Source organism: Leptopilina boulardi, unplaced genomic scaffold, assembly GCF_019393585.1.
Source record: "Leptopilina boulardi isolate dan_hultmark-lab unplaced genomic scaffold, ZJU_Lbou_2.1 LbouV2_144, whole genome shotgun sequence".
NCBI classification, from domain to species: Eukaryota; Metazoa; Arthropoda; class Insecta; order Hymenoptera; family Figitidae; genus Leptopilina; species Leptopilina boulardi.
The window spans coordinates 1,115,844-1,138,447 of NW_026137690.1; the positions used below are offsets into that span (position 1 = coordinate 1,115,844).

The following is a 22,604-nucleotide window of genomic DNA, read 5'->3' on the forward strand; positions in this document are numbered from 1 at the left end:
AAGACAGTTTTTTACTCATATAAGGACAGTATTTTTATTCATATAAGGAAAGTATTTTGACTTATGTAAAAACAGTATTTTCACTCATATTAGGACAGTTTTTGACTCATTTAAATACAGAATTTGACAGTGTATTGACTTACTTATGACCAGTATTTCGAATAATATTTGAATAGTACATTGAATCATATATTGCCAGTATTTTGACTTATATTAGGACAGTATTTTGATTAATATTACAACAGTATTTCGACTCATATAAAGACAGTTTTTTTACTCAGATAAGGACAGTTTTTTACTCATAAAAAGACAGTATTTTACTCATATAAGGACAGTATTTTTATTCATATAAGGAAAGTATTTTGACTTATGTAAGAACAGTATTTTGACTCATATTAGGACAGTATTTAGACTCATATAAAGACAGTTTTTTACTCATATAAGGACAGTATTTTTATTCATATAAGGAAAGTATATTGACTTATGTAAAAACAGTATTTTGACTCATATTAGGACAGTTTTTGACTCATTTAAATACAGAATTTGACAGTGTATTGACTTACTTATGACCAGTATTTCGAATAATATTTGAATAGTACATTGAATCATATATTGCCAGTATTTTGACTTATATTAGGACAGTATTTTGATTAATATTACAACAGTATTTTGACTCATATAAAGACAGATTTTTACTCAGATAAGGACAGTATTTTGACTCATATAAAGGCAGTATTTTGACTAATGTAAGGACAGTATTTTAACTTATATTAGGACAGTTTTTGACTCATTTAAATACAGTATTTTGTGACTCATATTAGAACAGTTTTTGACTTATGTAAGGACAGTATATTGACTCACATGAGGACAGTATTTTTACTTTGATAATAACCGCATATTGACTTAATTGAGGACAGTATTTTGACTTAAGTAATATTTTAAATCGGTGGAACCCATTCTACTGACGTTTTTCGTGAATCATACATACCATTTTTTCTTTAGATTCGAAAATTTTTTTACAATGGTAATAATAATTATTTATAAAAATCATTTCATTGTTTTATTTCTAAAAATTTTAATAAAATTGAAAAAATTTTTCCTTTTTTTCGTAGGGGTGATATTCTCTTTAGTAAAATAATTTTAAAAAAAAATTACAAAAATAATAATTTAAGAATATAATTTTTGAATTGTAAAAAAATTTAAATTTAAAAAAAGGATTGTTCAATAGATTTAAAATTTGTGTGCGTGAGAATTGTGTGAATTTGCCCCCTCATCATCTAAATAAATCCGAATTGATTGAATCATTGTTAAGCGAAATCGTTAAATACCCGTGAAATTAACCGGGTATATCGGGACTTGGCACGCGATCGGCTTCATCATTAGCTTTAAAGTATCGTCAGTGAGCTGTCATCAACAACCCACCAATTATACTGACTAGGGAATATCAGCCGTAAATTCGAGGATGATGACTTTAAACCGATTTTGACGGGAATTAATAGTAACGACTTAATTCTATGCTTAGGGTTCAAAAATTGTAGGGTCTTCTTTGCAAAAAAAAGAAAAGGAGGGAGGAGAGAATGTTTTTGCATTGAAATTCTTTTTTTGGCAAAAAAAAAATTATTTTTATGTATTAAACTATATTTTTTTTAATTATATTTTTACTTTAAATGAAAATACTACTTAGTATTTAATTTGATTCTGTCTGTACTTAATACTGTCTAATATTAAGTCAAAATACTGTCTACCAGAAAGTCACAATACTTTTTAATATTAAATTAAAAATACTGTCTACTGTCCACAATTGAGTCAAAATACTGTCTACTGTCTACAATTGAGTCAAAATACTGTCTACTGGCTACAATTGAGTCAAAATACTGTCTACTGTCTACAATTGAGTCAAAATACTGTCTACTGTCTGCAATTAAGTCAAAGTACTGTCTACTGTCTGCAATTGAGTCAAAGTACTGTCTACTGTCTGTAATTAAGTCAAAATACTGTCTACTGTCTATAATTGAGTCAAAATACTGTCTACTGTCTACAATTGAGTCAAAATACTGGCTATAGTTATGACAGTTTAAAGTTGAGTTGAGTTAAATAAATAAATAAAAATAACAAATTCATGAAAGTGAAAAAATAATCGACATAAAGTACTGCTTTTTGTTTATTAAAACTCTGTACTGTCTACAGTTAACAGTACGTACTATTTAGAGTCTAAGTACTGTTCTAAGTTAAAAATAAGTACTGTTTAGAGTTAGGTTGAGTTAATTGAAATAAAAAAAAGTATTAATTACTCGAAAATGAAAAATAAAAATGGAATTCAAAGTAACTTTACCCAGTTGAGTACAAAAAAACTGTCTACAATTGAGTCAAAGTACTGTCCACAGTTAAAAATAAGTACTGTTTATAGTTGCGTTATTTTAATTAAATTCAAATGAAATTAAAAATATATAAAATTAAAAAAAAAATAATTTCTTTAATATACTTGTGATTGTTTATTAAAGAAAACTGTCTACAATTGAGTCAAAGTACTGTCCACAGTTAAAATTACGTACTTTTTAAAGGTCTTGAGTCAAAGTACTGTCTACACTTTAATTACCATTTTTTACAATAAAATTCAGTTAATCAAATCAAAAATAATAAATTACAAATAAACAAACATAAAATTTGCTAAAAAAAAGAATTAAAAACAACATTTGTTACATTAATTTAAACTTCTTATCTTCTACCAAAAAAAAAAAAATTTATTCTCAAATTACATTGTTTTTCCCTCCCCATTCCAAATGCGTTGTAAATAACAGTTGACTAAATTCTTTTAACCGCATACATATAAGATAGAATCACACGAGAAAGAAAATATTGACTATCTTGTTCTTCCACTTGATTCAACCTAATGAAATGTCACACAATGAAATGAGAGATAGAGAGAGAAAGAGAGCGAGTGAAAGAAAGGATATATAAAATGTAATAAAATAAAACCTTCCTTAATTTCTAACCCAACACAGACACATAGTATATGGGAAGTAGGTGGTCAGAGGGGCAGAACCCGGTGGCTCTTGAAACGATAAATCTCCAAGTAAACGCGTGTTGTTAGACCCCCATATATATATCTCTGGGTCGCGTCCCAACTAGAATGTATATAAAGAGTGAGAGAGAGAGAGAGAAGCGTTAAAGGGGGTGAGAGTCAAGGCAGGAGGCAATATAGGTAATGTTCTGCTTGGCTACTTAACAAATTGCTACAAATTGTGGTGAGCATTTAGTCTCTTCTTGTATATATAGTAAAAGTTTGACCGCCCCCTTTTTTCCCTTGTCTTTCTCTCTTGCTATAACCCCCTCTTTTATTTCCCCCTTTCTTTTTTGGGGTCGTTTGCTATTTTGAGGCTGTGTGCTGATAGTTCTACTCTCTCTCGTTGGCCACATGTTGTTCCCATATGTCCAGTTGATGGTATAACTAGGAAAAACCCTCCCGTGATTCAATGTTAGACAAATCATGGCAAATTCGCTTGTTCGTTTACTTTCAGGAAAATTTAACCACAAATAAAGCCGAGAAAGAGAGAGAGAAATTAAAACAAATAAAACAATTCTTTTTCAACAAAACATTTATTATTACCTACATCCAAAAACATTCCAAAAAAATTTGAAATACTGTCCGTAATAGAGCCAATATACTGTCCGTACTTGAGTTAATATACTGTCCGTAATTGATTTAATATACTGTCCATAAATGAGTCAATATACTGTCCGTAAATGAGTCAATATACTGTCCGTAAATGAGTCAATATACTGTCTATAAATGAGTTAATATACTGTCCGTAATTAAGTCAATATACTGGCTGTTAATGAGTCAATACACTGTCCATAAAGGAGTCAATATACTGTCCGTAAATGAGTCAATATACTGTCCATAAATGAGTCAATAAACTGTCCGTAATTGATTCAATATACTGCCCGTAAGTGAGTCAATATACTGTCCGTAAATAAGTCAATATACTGTCCGTAAATGAGTCAATATACTGTCCGTAAATGAGTCAATATACTGTCTATAAATGAGTTAATATACTGTCCGTAATTAAGTCAATATACTGGCTGTTAATGAGTCAATACACTGTCCATAAAGGAGTCAATATACTGTCCGTAAATGAGTCAATATACTGTCCATAAATGAGTTAATATACTGTCCGTAATTAAGTCAATATACTGGCTGTTAATGAGTCAATATACTGTCCGTAATTGAATCAATATACTGTCCGTAAATGAGTCAATATACTGTCCGTAAATAAGTCAATATACTGTCCGTAAATGAGTCAATATACTGTCCTAAAGAAAGTAAAAATATTATCAATAAAAAAGTTTAAATACTGTCCTACATTGAGTTAAAATACTGTCCACCAGGGAGTCACAATAATGTAACGTTAGATAAAACCCTTCTTACCATTAAGTCAATATACTGTCCAAAAGAAAGTAAAAATACTGTCTACCACAGAGTCACGATACTGTCTAATGTTAACTTAAAATACTAAGCAATATTAACTGAAAATAGAATCAATATTAAAGTCAAAATACTGTCTATATATGAAAGTGATAATACTGTCAATGATTAAAGTAATATAGTATCTTATTATAAATAAAAATACTGTCTGGTCTTCAGTCAATAAACTGTGTAATGTTTTAGATAAAACGACATTTACCATTGAGTCAATATACAGTCCATAAATGAGTCAATATACTATCCAAAAGAAAGTAAAAATATAGTCCAAAGAAGAAGTGAAATTTTTTATCCGCAATTTTAAGTTAAAATACAATCTACAAAAAAGTCAAAATAGCATCCAATATTAAGTCAATAATATTGTCTAATATTAACTCAGAAAAATTTCTACAGTTTATTCATAATACTGTCCATATGAAAGTAAAACAAACTTTCAATGATTAAGCGAATATACTGTCCAATTATAAATCAAAATACTGTCTAGTATATACTCAATACAATTTGATATTCAATGACAGACAGTATTTTGACTTAACAATAGACAGTATTTTAATTTAATGGCAAACAGTATTTCGACTAAATAATAGACAGTATTTTGACCCAACAGTAAACCAAAGTTCGTTTAAAGTAGAGACAGTATATTGACTCACAATTAGACAGTACTTTAATTTAAGTGAATGCAGTGCTTTGATTCAACCAAACAGTCGTTTGTCTAAAGTAGAGACAGTTTTTGACTAAAGTGTACACAGTAGTTTGTCTAAAGTAAAGACAGTATTATGACTTAAATACAAACAGTATTTTGACTTAAATATAGACAGTACTTTGACTCAAATATAGACAGTACATTGACTCAAATACAGAAAGTACTATGTCTCAACGACTGATAGTATTCTGACTCAACAGTAGATAGTATTTTGACTCAACTATTAACAGTATTTTGACTCAACTATAGACAGTACTTTTACTCAATAATATACACTATTTAGACTGCAATACAGACGTTATTTTGACTTAACTGTAGATCGAAATTAGTTTAAAGTATAGACAGTATTTTGACTCAACTACAGACAGTACTTTGACTCAAGTGAATGCAGTGCTTTGATTAACTAGACAGTATAGTTTGTCTAAACTAAAGTAGAGACAGTTTTTGACTCAACTGTAGACAGTAGTTTGTCTAAAGTAGAGGGAGTATTATGACTCAACTACAGACAGTACTTTGACTCAACTATAAACAGTATTTTGACTCAATAATAGACAGTATTTTGACTCAATAATAGACAGTACTTTCACTCAATATTAAGAAATTCTTTTGCTTAATAGTATTAACATTGAATTGACTTTGGACAGTGTTTGAACATTTTGGACAGTATTTTGACTTAACACTTAGACATTGTCTTAACATCTAATCGATGTTTTTTTATAATAAAATTTTTTTTTATTTTCTTTATTTAATGAAATTTTAATTAAAAAGATAAAAAAAAATTTTTAATTAATAAATAACTACACGCAGTGAATCGGTAAAAATAAATTTCGATACAGAAATTTTTATTCTTAAATTAATTGAATAACATTTTTTTTTTCTCTATATAACATAGATTAGCTTTCTAATTCATATTTCAATATGTCAATATGAAATGACAAAAAAAAAACCAATTCATTTGACAAATTGAAAAATGCAATAATTCCTGTTTGGAAAATCCATGTGGCTTAAAGATTCACAAAAATGTCCCCAAGATAGTTAGGTGATGAAGTGGAAATGATTCGATTAAACGGTGGTAGGTCGCATATGTTGTCCAAAGATTTCTATATACATTTATATATATAGTATATGTAGTGTACAGATGAGAGAGGGAGAGAGGAGAAAATGAATTTTGTAATCCCTTTGAATGTGTGGGGAGAGATAGAAAGACAAGGAGAGGGTTTTTCTTAATGCGATTCGTTCGCATGTGATATTTCGAGGTAAACAAACAATGTTATACCCTCCAAACCTATAAGCTGATGGGGTAAAATGAACATACATGCGGAAAAAGGAAGCTTCCGAGATGCCCTTTGATCTGTACACAATTTCTCAATTTTTGGTTTGATACCAAAAATCTCTCTCTCTCTCTCTCCCTATTATTTATTTATTTCTCTCTCTTAGCCATTTAAATTTACATGACTTTTCTGCTTTTATGCAATAATATAGAAAATAATTTTTCAAACAAATTTTTCGACTAAAGTTTGAACAGTATTTTGACTTTTTTTCTGGACAGTTTTTTCACTCGACATAGGACAGTATTTTAATAATTTTTTTGGACAGTATTTTGACTTACCGTTAAACAGTGTTTTTACTTAACATTAAATAATGTTTTTAGTTTAATTTTATTATATTGAAGTATACTCAACTAAAATTGTTGTATTTATTTATTGTATTTTATGCACTCGTTATATAGTTAACTCAAAATATTGTCTACTATTAAGTCGAAGAACTTTTTAATATTAAGTCAAAGTACTGTCTGCTATTAAGTTAAGGTATTGTCCATTATTAAAGTAAAAATATTTTTAATATTTAGTTACAGTACTTTTTTTAGTTGAGTCAAAATACTGTCTACTATTGAATTAATGAACTTCTTAATATTGAATTAAAGTACTGTCTATTATTGAGTCAAAATACTGTCTATTATTGAGTCAAAATACTGTCTACTATTAAGTCGAAGAACTTCTCAATATTGAATCAGAGTACTGTCTATTATTGAGTCAAAGTACTGTCTATTATTGAGTTAAAATACTGTCTACTATTAAGTCGAAGAACTTCTCAATATTGAGTCAAAGTACTGTCTATTATTGAGTCAAAGTACTGTCTATTATTGAGTCACAATACAGTCTATTATTGAGTCACAATACAGTCTATTATATTAAGGTAAAATACTGTCTACTATTAAGCTAAAGAAATTGTCAATATAGAGTTAAAGAACTTCTCAAAATTGAGTCTAAATACTGTCTATTATTGAGTTAAAATACTGTCTGCCATTGAATTCAAGAACTTCTCAAAATTGATTGAAAGTACTGTCCATTATTATTGAAGTAAAAAATATTTTTTAATATTTAGTTACAGTTCGGTTTATAATTGAGTCAAAATACTGTCAGCTATTGAGTCAAAGTACTGTCTATTATTGAGTCACAATACAGTCTATTATATTGAGTCAAAATACTGTCTACTATTAAGACGAAGAACTTCTCAATATTCAGTCAAAGTACTGTCTGCTATTGAGTTAAATTACTGTCTATTAATGAGTCAAAATACTGTCTACTATTAAGCCGAATAAATTGTCAATATTGAGTTAAAGAACTTCTCAAAATTGAGTCTAAATACTGTCTGCCATTCAGGTTAAAGTACAGTCTATTAATGAGTCAAAATACTATCTACTATTAAGCCGAAGCACTTCTCAATATTGAGTAAAAATACTGTCCACTATTGAGTCAATCGATTGTGCAATATTGATTGAAGTAACTATTTTTAATTATTAATGAAAATATTTTCTTTTTCCTATTAAGCCAAACTAGTGTTCCCTTTTTTTTGCTGTTTTTATTTTACTTTAATATATTTATTTGTTATAAGTACAATAAAAAATTTCTGTCTAAATTTTTTTAGTCAAAATATTGTCTTATATTGACAAATACATGTTATAATAATTTTTCTATTTTTCAATATTGAATACTTATTTTATATTTATTGAGAAAATAATTACTTTTCAGTCATTAATTCCTTTTTTTAACAAAAAAAAAAAAATATAAGACTCCATAAAAATGACAAAAATCATCAGGAAAATACTTAATTTCATGAATCATATACTGTCGAAGCTATATATATATATATATATATATATATATATATTGTACTTCCCGCGAAGGAAAATTGTGTTCTCTTCCATTGAGATCGTAATGTTATGTCACGAGAGACCTTATATAGTATATATATATATATATATATATATATATATATATATACTTTTAAGACTTGTCGCGTATATATAAAGCGAAATGACTTTGGTCTTTGCGAATGCTTTTAGTCGATGAGTTTGGTTCCCTATTCCTGTAGTATTCCGTTAGGTTCAGTTTTCGTTTTATCCTCTCCTCAACTGTTTCAATGTGGCCTAGCCCTGCAACACTCTCATCCATATGTAACAGTCGCCTGGTATTAATGACAGAGAGAGAGAGAGAGAGAGAGAGAGAGAGAGAGAGAGAGAGAGAGAGAGAGAAGGGGTGGTGGGTGGGAGAGAAACAAGTCCAATGTGAGTTCTTTTATCCACCCCGCTCTTGGAATCCAAGTTCTGCTTACAGGCCATTGCGGTTTTATCGTTGTCTTTTCATTATCTGATAAATATAATGGAATTGTTTATGTACGTCATTGCGCTGCACAAATATATAGTCAATAAAAAATTTTTTTTTTCAATTTGTAAAGTTAACAATATTATTTTTGGAAAAAATAAATTGGAATTCAAAATGTTTTCGTAATATTGAAACACAAAATTTAATTACAAAATAAATATCAAAAATAATTTAGAAAAAATTGAAATATTTTATAATTTACAAAAAAATAAATGCTGAAAAAAGTCAAAATACTCTTCGAAAGAATATTAAAATACTATGTCCAATGTCAAGACAAAATACTATCTAATGTTAAGTCAAAATACTGTCTAAAAATAAATCAAAAATACTGTCCAATATTAAGTCAAAATACTCTTCAATGTTATGTTAAAATACTGTCCAAAGATAGTTAAAAAATATTGTCCAATTTTAAGTAAAAAAAAAAAAAAAAATCCGACTTAAAATGGATTAAAATACTGTCCAAAGTTAATTAAACTATTGTCCAATGTTAAGTTAAAATACTGTTCAAAGGTAGATTAATATAATGTCCAATGTTAAGACAAAATACTGTCCCAATGTAGATAAAAATATTCCCAAAAAATATAAATCAAAATATTATCCACTTTTAATTCAAAATACTGTCCAAAGATAAATCAAGATACTGTCCAATATTAAGTTAAAATACTGTCAAATGTTAAGTCAAAAAACTGTTCAAAGATAAATAGAAAATAGTGTCTAAAAAAAGGTCAAAATACTTTCCAAAGGTAAATCCAAATTTTTTCAATGGTAAGTCAAAACACTGTCCATAGTGTAATCAAAATACTGTCCAATGTTAAGGCAAAATATTGTTTAAATACAAGTTAAATTTCTACCTTCTGTTGAACGTAAATACTGTCTAATGTTAAGTCAAAATACTGACTAAGGTTTAGTCAAAATACTGTCCAATGTTAAGTAAATATACTGTCCTAAGATTGATAAACATACTGGCAAGATATAAATAAAAATATTTTCTAAATTAAAGTTAAAATACTGTCCAATGTTAAGTGAATATACTGTCTAAAAATAAATTAGAATACTGTTCAATGTCAAGTTAAAATACTGTTCAAAGGTAGATTAATATACTGTCCAATTTTAAGACAAAATACTGCCCCAATGTAAATAAAAGTATTGACGAAATATAAATCAAAATTTTATCCACTTTTAATTCAAAATACTGTCCAATATTAAGTTAAAATACTGTCCAATGATAAGTCAAAAAACTGTCCAAAAATAAATAAAAAATAGTGCCTAAAAAAAGGTCAAAATACTGTCTAATGTAAAGTCAAAATACTTTCTAAAGGTAAATCCAAATTTTTTCAATGGTAAGTCAAAATACTGTCCATAGTGTAATCAAAATACTGTCCAATGTTAAGGAAAAATATTGTTTAAATACAAGTTAAATTACTACCTTCTGTTAAACCAAATTACTGTCTAATGTTAAGCCAAATACTGTCTAAGGGTAAGTCAAGATACTGTCCAATGTTAAGTCAAAATAATGTCTAAAAATAAATCAAAATATTGTTCAATGTTAAGTTAAAATACTGTCCAAAGGTAGATTAATATACTGTCCAATGTTAAGACAAAATACTGCCCCAATGTAAATAAAAATATTGACAAAGTATAAATCAAAATATAGTCTAATTTAAATTCTAAATACTGTCCAAAGATAAATCAAGATACTGTCCAATATTAAGTTAAAATACTGTCCAATGTTAAGTCAAAAAAATGTCCAAAGATAAATAAAAAATAGTGTCTAAAAAAAGGTAAAAATACTGTCTAATTTAAAGTCAAAATACTTTCCAAATGTAAATCCAAATAATGTTCAATGTTAAGTCAAAATATTGTCGAAAGATAAAAATGAAAATACTGTCCAATGTTAATTAAAAATATTTTTTAAATACAAGTTAAATTATTACCTTCTGTTGAACCAAAATACTGTCTGATGTTGAGGCAATATACTATCCTCAGTTAAGTCAATTTACTGTCTGCAATTAAGTCAAAATACTATCCTCAGTTAAGTCAATTTACTGTCTGCAATTAAGTCAAAATACTGTCATCAGTTGAGTCAAATTACTGTTTAAAACTAATTCAAAATACTGTCCACAATTGAGTCCAAGTACTGTCCACACTTAAGTGAAATTAGTGTTTAAAACTAAATTGAGTCAAATAACTATAAATAATTATGTGAAAAGTACTGTCTAAAGCAGAATTAAATTACTGTCCACTTTTAATTTAAAATACTGTCTGATAGAAAATTAAAATACTGTCCGCAATTTTGTCAAAGTACTATAAATAATTCTATAGAAAATACTGTCTAAAGCAGAGTCATATTACTTTTCACATTTAAGTTAAAATACTGTCCGATAGTAAGTCCAAATACTATCCACACTTAAGTCAAATTGCTGTTTGCAACTAAATGAAAATACTGTCAAAGTACTGTTTGAAATTGACTCAAAGTACAAAATTAGTCAAATTACTGTCTACAATGTTATTATTAAAATTCATTTTTATATTTGTTTCAAAATACTGTTAACAGTTGAAAAAAAATTCAATTCAATTTTCGATATCTACTTTTTTTTCATTCAGTAACATTTGACCTATTTTGATCGCATTCATCGTTGAGGTTTCCTTCACAAAATCAAATGGGGAGTGTGAAAAATTAACATCTTTCTGTCAGAGATTATTTTCCCAAGAAACACTTCTCAGAGAAGAGAGAAGGAAGACACTTGATAGGGGAAGTAATAGGTCCTGATGTTTATTTCATGATTCGAAGCTCGTTTTTCCGCTGTTTTCTCTCTCACTCTATCTCTCTACATAAATGTATACTAAGTATATATATATATATATATATATATATATATATATATATATATATATATATATAGTAAGAAAAATAAAATGCAGAGAAAGAATAATGACGGTATTATTTATCGTTTTCTGTTTCTTTTGTTCCAGGATACCAATATATTATTTGGCAACAATTTGTGGATCAAGCTTTAAGCACGGATTACAATGAGAAGAGAGAGGAAAGAGAGATAATTGACTTTTAGGTAAATATGTTTTGATAATTCATTAATTATATAAATTTCAAAACGAAAATTAAATAATATTTCATTTTTTTCTTATTACATTATTAATAAATATAAATATTCTTGATTTCGGAAAAATATATTTTTTTACTTTCTGTATCAAAATTACTGTCCACAATAAAGTAAAAAAAACTGTCTCCAGTTTGGTCAAAAATACTGTCCGCACTACTAAAAGCAATCTGGACTGTAGTAAAAAAAATACTGTCCGACACTGTATTGAAAAATACTGTCATTACTATTGTAAATGTACTGTCTAAACTGTACTTAAAAATACTGTCCATACTTTACTTAAAAGTACTATCTATACTGTATTTAAAAGTACTGTCAGTACTACAGCACAAAATACTGTCAGTACTATAACACAAAATACTGTCAGTACTATAGCACAAAATACTGTCAGTACTATAGCACAAAGTACTTTCAGTACTACAGTTAAAAGTACTGTTAGTACTATAGCACAAAGTATTTTCAGTACTAGAGTTAAAAGTACTGTTAGTACTATAGCATAAAGTATTTTCAGTACTAAAGTTAAAAGTACTGTTAGTACTGTAGCACAAAGTATTTTCAGTACTACAGTTGAAAGTATTGTCAGTACTATAGCAAACAAGTACTACCAGTACTACAGAAAAAAGTACTACCAGTACTACAGAAAAAATTACTACGAGTACTATAGTCAAAATGACTGCCAGTAATATACAAAAAAATACTACAAGTACTTTAGTAAAGGTACTGTCTCCACTATAGTAAAAATGATTTTTAAAAAACAGTCTGCTGTTTAGTCAAAAATACTGTCTGCTCTACTAAAAAGCAGTTTGGACAGTATGGAAAAAAATACTGCCAGTACTATAGTAAATGTACTGTCAAAACTTTACTTAAAACTACTGCCAATACTGTAGTTAAAATACTGTCCACACTGTAGGCAAAAGTATTATCTATACTGTCGTTAAAATTACGGCCAGTACTAAACTAAAAATACTAGAAATACTACAAATACTGTAGTAAAAGAAATATCCATATCCTAGTTCAAAGTACTGTCAGTACTATAGTCAATAATACTACCAGTACTATAGTTTAAAATATTACCAGTACTATAGTTTATAGTACTACCAGTACTATAGTTTACAGTACTAGCAGTACTATTTCATAGTACTAGCAGTACTATAGTTTATAGTACTACCAGTACTATAGTTAAAAATACTGTCAGTATTGTAGTTAAAAATACTGGCAGTATTATACTCGAAAGTACTGTCTATATTATAGTCAAAGTATACTGTCCGTATTATTGTCAAAGTACTGTCCATACTGCAGTTATTGAACTGTCTGTACTGTAGTAAAAATACTGTCCAATTTGTAGTAAAAAATACTGTCGATGCTTACTTACTAAATTACTGTACCAACTTTAGTCAAAAAAATACTGTCTGTACTTTTTCAAAATACTATCTGAACTATAGTAAGAAGTACTTTCCGTACTATAGCTAAAAATACTGTCTGTGATGAAGTCAGAAATACTGTTCGAATTTTAGTAATAAAAACTGTCTATACTGTATAGTGAAAAGTATTGTTTTTTTTGTAGTAAAAAAATACTGTCTTTAAAAGTACTGTTAACACTATAGTCAGGAATAGTGTCCCTACTATTGTTAATCGTACTAAAGGTATAAAAAATAAAAAAAAATTGATAATATAAATTTTAATAAATACTATAAAAACTAATGATTAATAATAAAATAATAAATAAAATAATAATAAAATACAAAAAAAATCTGTCATATTTATCTCAAATTTTATTAATATTCTAATTTAAATATATTGTTTTGAATTTTTTTTTTGCATTTTTATTTTAATTTTTCATCTGTTTCTACATAAATATATATATATATATATATATATATATATATATATATATATATTATATATTTGTATATCTTATCCAAATACTAAATGATTCTATATGTCTAAACATAATTTTCAATTAAATGCAAATTATTAAACGAGATAAATTTTCTAACAAAAAAAAAACAAAACAAAAAAAATTACTGTTGAGAAAAAAAAATCATGTCCATTAGATAATCAAAGTGTAAATAAAGTATTATCAGCTTAGATGAAATTAACAAGATTTACGAGTTGAAATTAAATATGTATGAAGCGCGCTATCAAGAAAAGTTGTGCGTGAAATGCACCGTGAAGGTAAAATGGAATTGAATGAATGCTTTCTCCATCATTTACAACCGCGATCAACTTTTTCACTTTCTCATCTTTTTTCTTTAGTGTTAAAATGTATCTAAAAAATCGTTTTTTTTTTTTTTTTTTTTTTTTGAAAAAATCTCTGGTGCTATTACTTTACTCAAAAAAAAAAAAATATTTTTTTTCTTTTCTCTTTTTTTTCAGTTTAAAATCAATGAATGTGGGAAAAAAAAATTCAAAAGCAACTCGAGATAAATAGAGTGCCAAAAAGCGTAACCAATATGACGACAAAATGTCAATATGAGAACTATTCACATATTTCAATAAAGTGAGTTGTGTATTAAAAGTATTTTTTCTATTCACATTTTGTATTCTGTTTTTTGCGCTATTCAAATTAATTTTCTTTTAATATAAATTTTTTCTTAATTTATAGACTAAAATTTAATTTAGAAAATTTAGTTTTAATTAAATTAAATAAAAAATAAAAAAAAGATTAAACTTTTTTTCATATAATAATAATAATTCTTAGTAGTATAATAATTTGGTACAATTAATAATTGTAGAAGAAAAAAATTTGTTTTAACCATTGGAAAATGAGAAATTACATTGGAAACAATAAATGATATTTAAAAAAATTTTTAAAGAATATTTTTTTGTTTTTTTTTTTAAAATGAAACATTTTAATCAGATTTACCATATTTTTCTGACGCAGAATATAACAAAAAATGCATTAATTTTAAATATTGAATTTTTACTGATCCTTAGATTTTATTAAAAAATAATAAAACTGCATTTAGACAGTACCATGGACAGTATTTTGACTCAATAATAATTTGCACTCCACAGTGGACAGTATTTTGACTCAATAAAAATAAAGAATAAACAATTTTTTTTAAAATAAACTGTTGAGAATATTTTTATTGATCTATGGACAGTATTTCAATTGAATAAAAAAGAACTAAATTTTCTGACTGTATTATAGACAATATTTTGGTTTAAAATTATTTTTATTTTTATTTATGACTAAAATGGTTTTTTGTACTAAACTATTTACAATATTTTTACTAATCTTTAGACAATATTTTAATTGAATAAAAATTAAGTAAAATTAAAATGTACTGTAGACAGTACTTTTACTAAACTATGGACAGTATTTTGACTCAATAATAATAAATAATATTTTGACTCAATTATGGACAGTATTTTGACTCAATAATAATAAATAATATTTTGTCTCAATTATGGACAGTATTTTGACTCAATAATAATAAATAATATTTTGACTCAATTATGGACAGTATTTTGACTCAATAATAATAAATAATATTTTGTCTCAATTATGGACAGTATTTTGACACAATAAAAATAAAGTTTAGAAAAAACTGATGATAATGGTTTTACAGATCTATATGGACAATAATTTAATGGAATATATAAAAGAACTGAATTTTGACTTTATCTAGACAGTATTTTGACTTAACATTGGACAGTATTTTAATTTAATAAAAGTCAATTTCAATTTGACTGTACTAACGACAGTATTTTGACTTAACTATGGATAGTATTTTGACTCATTGGGATGAATAAACTTATTAATAAATAAGCATTAAATAAATTTTTTGATTGAACGTTTGACAATATTTTATTATTTAATATTTTAATTTTATTAGAAGTATAAAACACTTTGACTTTACTCTGGACAGTCGTTTGAGTCAAATGCAGACAGTATTTTGACTCAATTATAGACAGTACTTTGAATCAAATACATACAGTATAGACAGTATTTTGACTCAAGTATTGACAGTAATCTGAGTCAAATACAAACAATATTTTTACTTAACTACGGACAGTATTTTGACTCATTCGAGTAAATGAACTTAATGATAAACAAAACATTCAATAAATTTTTTTAATTTTACTTTTAAAACTATTTGACTGATCTATGGACAGTATTCAAATTTAATAAAAATAAAAAATACTTTGACTCTACTATAGACAGTATTTCAACTCAATTATAGAAAGAACATAGAGTCAAATACATACAGTAGAGACACTATTTTGAGTCAAATACAGACAGTATTTTGACTTAATTATAGACAATACTTTGAGTCAAATACATACAGTATAGACAGTATTTTGACTCAAGTATTGACAGTAATTTGAGTCAAATACAGACAATATTTTGACTAAACTACGGACAGTATTTTGACTTAATCAAATAAATAAACTTAATAATAAACAAAACATTAAATACATTTTTTAATTTTACGTTTAAAACTATTTGACTGATCTATGGACAGTATTTTAATTTAATAAAATTTAATAAAAATTTAATAAAAATAAAAAATACTTTGACTCTACTATAGACAGTATTTTGACTCAATATTAATAATAAATAATATTTCCACTTATATTTATTGACAGTATTTTTTACTAAATTTTGATATTCTTGAATTTTTGATTTTCAAATTTTTGTTTTTCATCTTAATTGTCATATGACATTGAAGATTTCTTATTAAATTCTTACTTTTCTTATTTTTTTTTTTTTTTTTTTTTTTTGGTGACATTTACATCATAATTTGGGGAAAAATTCCAATTTTGAAAAGCAAATATTAAATTTATCTTTTTTACTCTCTCTTTTATTCTTTTTTTCCCCAAAACTAAAATTTTTATTAAAAAAAAAAAAAATTCAAATCCCCTCTCTCACGGTTATTTATATAAAAAATTGCCGGTAATTTCCTCTTACATTAATAATAATAATAATAATAATAATAATACTCTTAGGCATTGAAGTGAACGTATATATATATAGAGAGAGACATTTTGAAAATCGTGCACAGAAAGTAAAAGATCTTTGACACGATCTTTCAGCAAGGTGATTTTTCAGTGTATTGTCGTGATTTTCAAGGAGAAAGGCAAACTCTCGCATTGAATGCTATCGGCATCCTTTGGGAAATGCGTATGGACATATGTCAGAATTACCTTGGACAATGTCTGATGCAGTATACATTTATATATTGAGGAGCAAACAGGTGGCTTAGAAAAAAAAAATATAGAACACATATATATATATATAATATAACATCGTGTGCGATCGGTTTTTGCCCCCTCTCTCCTCGTCTCATCATCATCATCATCATCATCATGTTTGTCATTCATGATAAAATGTTATGGGTAATCAGTTAAACTCTAAAGAAACTCTTTTTTCAAAAAAAAAAAAAAAAAAAAAAAAAACCGTTTCTTATATATATGTAGTTTTAACGTGTTCTAAGCAATATAATACTGAACAAAATATAACGAGAAATATTTAAAGAATAAAAAGAAGAATATATCTATATACTCTCTTCATGTGAATAGTTCTCATCGACATTTGTCGCGATCAGTTACGGTCATTTGCACTCAATTTAACTCGGTTGCTTTTGAATTTCTTTTTTTTTTTTTTTTACAAAAATTTTTTCTTTTTCTTCAATGGTTACCGTTTACAATAATAAGTGACCGCAAACAAAATTACGATTACAATCAATTTTTATCTGCTCTCCCTTCTATCATTATTTTTTTCATTATTAAGAGTAAATTTTTCTAAAAAAAAGTCATACAAATTTTTTTCCATTTTCGTAATGATAGAAATTATAATAACAATAATAATAATATAATAATAATAATAATAATAATAATAATAATAATAATAATAATAATAATAATAATAATAATAATAATAATAATAATAATAATAATAATAATAATAATAATAATAATAATAATAATAATAATAATAATAATAATAATAATAATAATAATAATAATAATAATAATAATGATAATAATAATAATAATAAAATAATAATAACAGTAACAGCAATAATACTAACAAAAACAATAATAATAGTAACAATAATAGAATTAAAGGTAATTCAACAATAACAGCAACAAAAAATAAAAAATATATTTGACTCAAAGTACTGCCTAAACTTGACTCAAAATACTGTCTTACTTCAAATACTATCTGTTGTAATGATAGTTAGAAATCGGCCGGTAAATATTTGTACTAAATATTATCGCGCGTCGATAAACAAGTTACCGACCGCAGAGCTTAAAGACGTAGTACCCGATTTCGCCGCGCGGGCCGCATCGCCAAAGCTCACTCGCGTGCGCTCAGCCCACCCAGCGGCTATATAAGCTGCGCTCTCGGCGAGGACCGTCACTCTCGTGCTACACGGAGTCCGGGTGGGTCTTACCCACCTGACTAGGAGTTTTACTCCGAGAATCTTTGTGGAGAGTTTTACTCTCGTTCGTCGGGTTTTACCTGTCGAACATATATCGGTTTTAATGTATATAGTGTATAGTAACGATTTGTAATATAACGTAACAAAATGTATAGTAAAATAATGAAATGTATAGGAAAATAATGAAATGTATAGTAACGTAAATTTGAATCTCGAAGTTTTAAGTAGATCTTTTGTTTTATTACCGTTTTAATCTCCGTTCTTAGATATACTTAGAGTGTTACTCTTTGTATAATGGAACACGAGTTTTACTCGTGGTTCACCGGTGTATCGCGAATTTTTAGGCAGTAAAGTAACTGATTTATGGCTCATCATAGCGAGTTGAAGCCGATTTTGTTAATGCGCGGCTCAAATATACGACGTTCCCGATTGATGCCGATTTTCGATTTCCGCGGCTCAACATTTATTTTGATAGACGCCGAAAAATCGTTACTCAAAACCGACTTTCGCGATTTACTTTAATCTTCGTACAACTTGGACATTGTAAATACCTTTGTAAATAAATAATTTGTTATCAGTTTGTAATTAACCCGTTATTATTGTTATTGTTTTTTTTTGGAATCAAAACGAACCCTGGCTCGGCGAGCTAAAACATTGATTCTTTAAATTACAAACGTTACAGATTTTGGCGCCCGAACAGGGACCTGTTAGTCAAAAAACGATCGTAGTAATTTCATTTTTACCGATGTATCGCGTTTTCTTTCGATTAATTGTCACCTCCGTTTATCCGATCGCGTTTTAGAAATGTTTCCTCGTACCTTTAATGTTAAATTCATTTGAAATTGTTACAACCGTTAATTTAAAAATTGTAAATTCCATAGTATATTAGCATATCGTAATATTAACGTCATTTTTCGCTTTTGATTTATTGTATCCGTGTAACGTCTATGTAAATTTGTAAACCGGTCGACTATCCGAGAAATTGTCACGCGCACCGTAATATACGTTTTTCGTTTTCATACATTCATGTAAATAGACCCCGTTATATAATTTTTTTTGTTACGATAGAAATTTCGTTAACCCATACCGTCGATTCTAAGATAGCCTTCTTGTTACTCGAGAAATGCAATGTAGTGCATAAGGAGAACTATGCGTGCATCTTAGAATGATCAGTTCCGTATCCTGTGATAACCTGTGTGTCTAAACTCGAAATAATCGAACACATACCGAACGAGTCTATCAAATTTGTTATCAGAAGTGCTTGAAATAATTAGTACATCCCGGGTGCCATAGTGCACCACCGAAGTTGTTTGCACGTTACGAAAAAGGAATGTCTGGTCGTCGTTACAGACATTTCCTTTAACACGTCTTCAACGTTTTGTTTCGTTTCGTTTCATGAAGCCTAAACATACATCTGAGTTTGTTGAATTGTATCAAGAAACATTTGGTCCTAGTTCTGACCATTTTGTTAAGAAACTTGCAACATTCCGTTTGAATTACATACTCACTGACATTGTTCGTCGCTCATGAAATGGAAACCCTGTCGCCGTCAAGAAAATTCCATAAGTACGTCGTCTTATGTAATTATCACCGTTTTTATTTGTAAATATATAGTCCACAGTAACCGTTTAACCGAATGAACAACACTGGTTCATTATCTGTCTTTTCTTAGTATCGTCGTATCGTTCGAAAGTTTTGTACATAATTCGTTTAGTTGTAAATAAGTACCGTCGTTGTAAATCGTAAAAAGAAAAAAACGAAGAAGAATCCAGAGAAGCTACATCCAGTCCAGTCAGTTCCAGTTCAACAAAGATGTCATGAATACCGTTTTATATCGTATGTCTAAACTTTGTTTTGTAACGTATTTTCTGCCATTATTTTGTATTGTATCTTGTAAGTAAAATCGGACGAGTGTATGAAGAAAACTACACCGAAAGTTTTCTTCCTTTAAAGAAAGGGGGGTGTAATGATAGTTAGAAATCGGCCGGTAAATATTTGTACTAAATATTATCGCGCGTCGATAAACAAGTTACCGACCGCAGAGCTTAAAGACGTAGTACCCGATTTCGCCGCGCGGGCCGCATCGCCAAAGCTCACTCGCGTGCGCTCAGCCCACCCAGCGGCTATATAAGCTGCGCTCTCGGCGAGGACCGTCACTCTCGTGCTACACGGAGTCCGGGTGGGTCTTACCCACCTGACTAGGAGTTTTACTCCGAGAATCTTTGTGGAGAGTTTTACTCTCGTTCGTCGGGTTTTACCTGTCGAACATATATCGGTTTTAATGTATATAGTGTATAGTAACGATTTGTAATATAACGTAACAAAATGTATAGTAAAATAATGAAATGTATAGGAAAATAATGAAATGTATAGTAACGTAAATTTGAATCTCGAAGTTTTAAGTAGATCTTTTGTTTTATTACCGTTTTAATCTCCGTTCTTAGATATACTTAGAGTGTTACTCTTTGTATAATGGAACACGAGTTTTACTCGTGGTTCACCGGTGTATCGCGAATTTTTAGGCAGTAAAGTAACTGATTTATGGCTCATCATAGCGAGTTGAAGCCGATTTTGTTAATGCGCGGCTCAAATATACGACGTTCCCGATTGATGCCGATTTTCGATTTCCGCGGCTCAACATTTATTTTGATAGACGCCGAAAAATCGTTACTCAAAACCGACTTTCGCGATTTACTTTAATCTTCGTACAACTTGGACATTGTAAATACCTTTGTAAATAAATAATTTGTTATCAGTTTGTAATTAACCCGTTATTATTGTTATTGTTTTTTTTTGGAATCAAAACGAACCCTGGCTCGGCGAGCTAAAACATTGATTCTTTAAATTACAAACGTTACACTGTAATTAAGTCAATTTACTGTCTATGGTTGAGTCTTGACTGAAAATCCTTTCTTTACTTTAGTCAAAATACTGTATGTATTTGACTCAAAATATTGACTGAATTAAACTCAAAATACTGTCTTTATTTGACTCAAAATTCTGTCTGTATTTGACTCAAAATATTGTCTATACTTTAGTCAAAATACTGTATGTATTTGACTCAAAATACTGTCTACATATGAGTCAAACTACTGTATAAATTTACATCAAAATACTGTCTTCTTTTGACTCAAAGTACTGTCTGTCTTAACTCAAAATACTGTCCATACTTTAGTCAAAATACTGTCTGTATTTGACTCAAAATACTGTCTACACATGAGTCGAACTACTGTATAAAATATCAAAATACAGTCTTCTTTTGACTCAAAGTACTGTCTGGCTTGACTCAAAATACTGTCCATATTTTAGTCTAAATACTGTATGTATTTGACTCAAAATACTGTCTACACATGAGTCAAACTACTGTATAAATTTATATCAAAATACTGCCTTCTTTTTATTCAAAGTACTGTCTGGCTTGACTCAAAATACTGCACGTACTTTAGTCAAAATACTGTCTACACATGAGTCAAACTGCTGTATAAATTTATATCAAAATACTGTCTTCTTTTGACTCAAAGCACTGTCTGGCTTGACTAAAAATACTGTCCATACTTGACTCAACATACTGTCTGTATTTGATTCAACATACTGTCTATATTTGAGTCAAAATACTGTCTGTATTTGAGTCAAAATACTGTCTGTATTTGAGTCAAAATACTGTCTATACTTCAGTCAAAGAATACTGTCAATACTTGATTCAAAATCATGTCAATACTTGAGTCAAAATACTGTCTATTTTTAAATTAAAAGTACTTTCTATAATTGAGTCAAAAATATTTAAAGCACAATACTGTCTGTATTTGAGTCAAAGTATTGTTTACTGTTTCTTTTTTTTTAAATTATTATGTTAAGTACATGAAGAGTATCATGTAAGTACATGAAGCATCATGTATAGAGCTGTTTAAAAATTTATATAGCAAGCAAATAAGTGTGTGTCTGTAAAAAAATTTTTTAACTAAAAAATATTAATGAAAAAAAAATTCATGAAAAAAAATTTTTTTTTTTTTTTATTAAAATACTCTGAAATAAAAATTCAATTGAAAAAATATTTTATGTATCAGTTCCAAGATGAAATGAATCAAGTACTTCGTTAAATAGCCCCTGGCGTCAAGTGACATAAGGTGCCATTTAGATAGTTAAGTAAGCGGGGGCCACTCTAGACACTCGTAAGTTGAAAATAGTCCCTAAGCGCCAGTTAGTCCCTTCTGTAATTTTTCATTGACGAATTGCGAACCTAAA

The 22,604-nt window shown here is 28.0% G+C and overlaps 1 long non-coding RNA gene across 1 annotated transcript in view; it reads left to right on the plus strand.

Moving 5' to 3' along the window:
* LOC127291579 (uncharacterized) overlaps nt 1–22,604 on the plus strand; it is a 99,448-nt gene that overhangs the window by 31,441 nt on the left and 45,403 nt on the right. Inside the window, exon 2 of the long non-coding RNA XR_007844615.1 lies at nt 11,825–11,919. This is a non-coding gene — a long non-coding RNA (uncharacterized LOC127291579). The remainder of the gene's footprint in view (nt 1–11,824; nt 11,920–22,604) is intronic.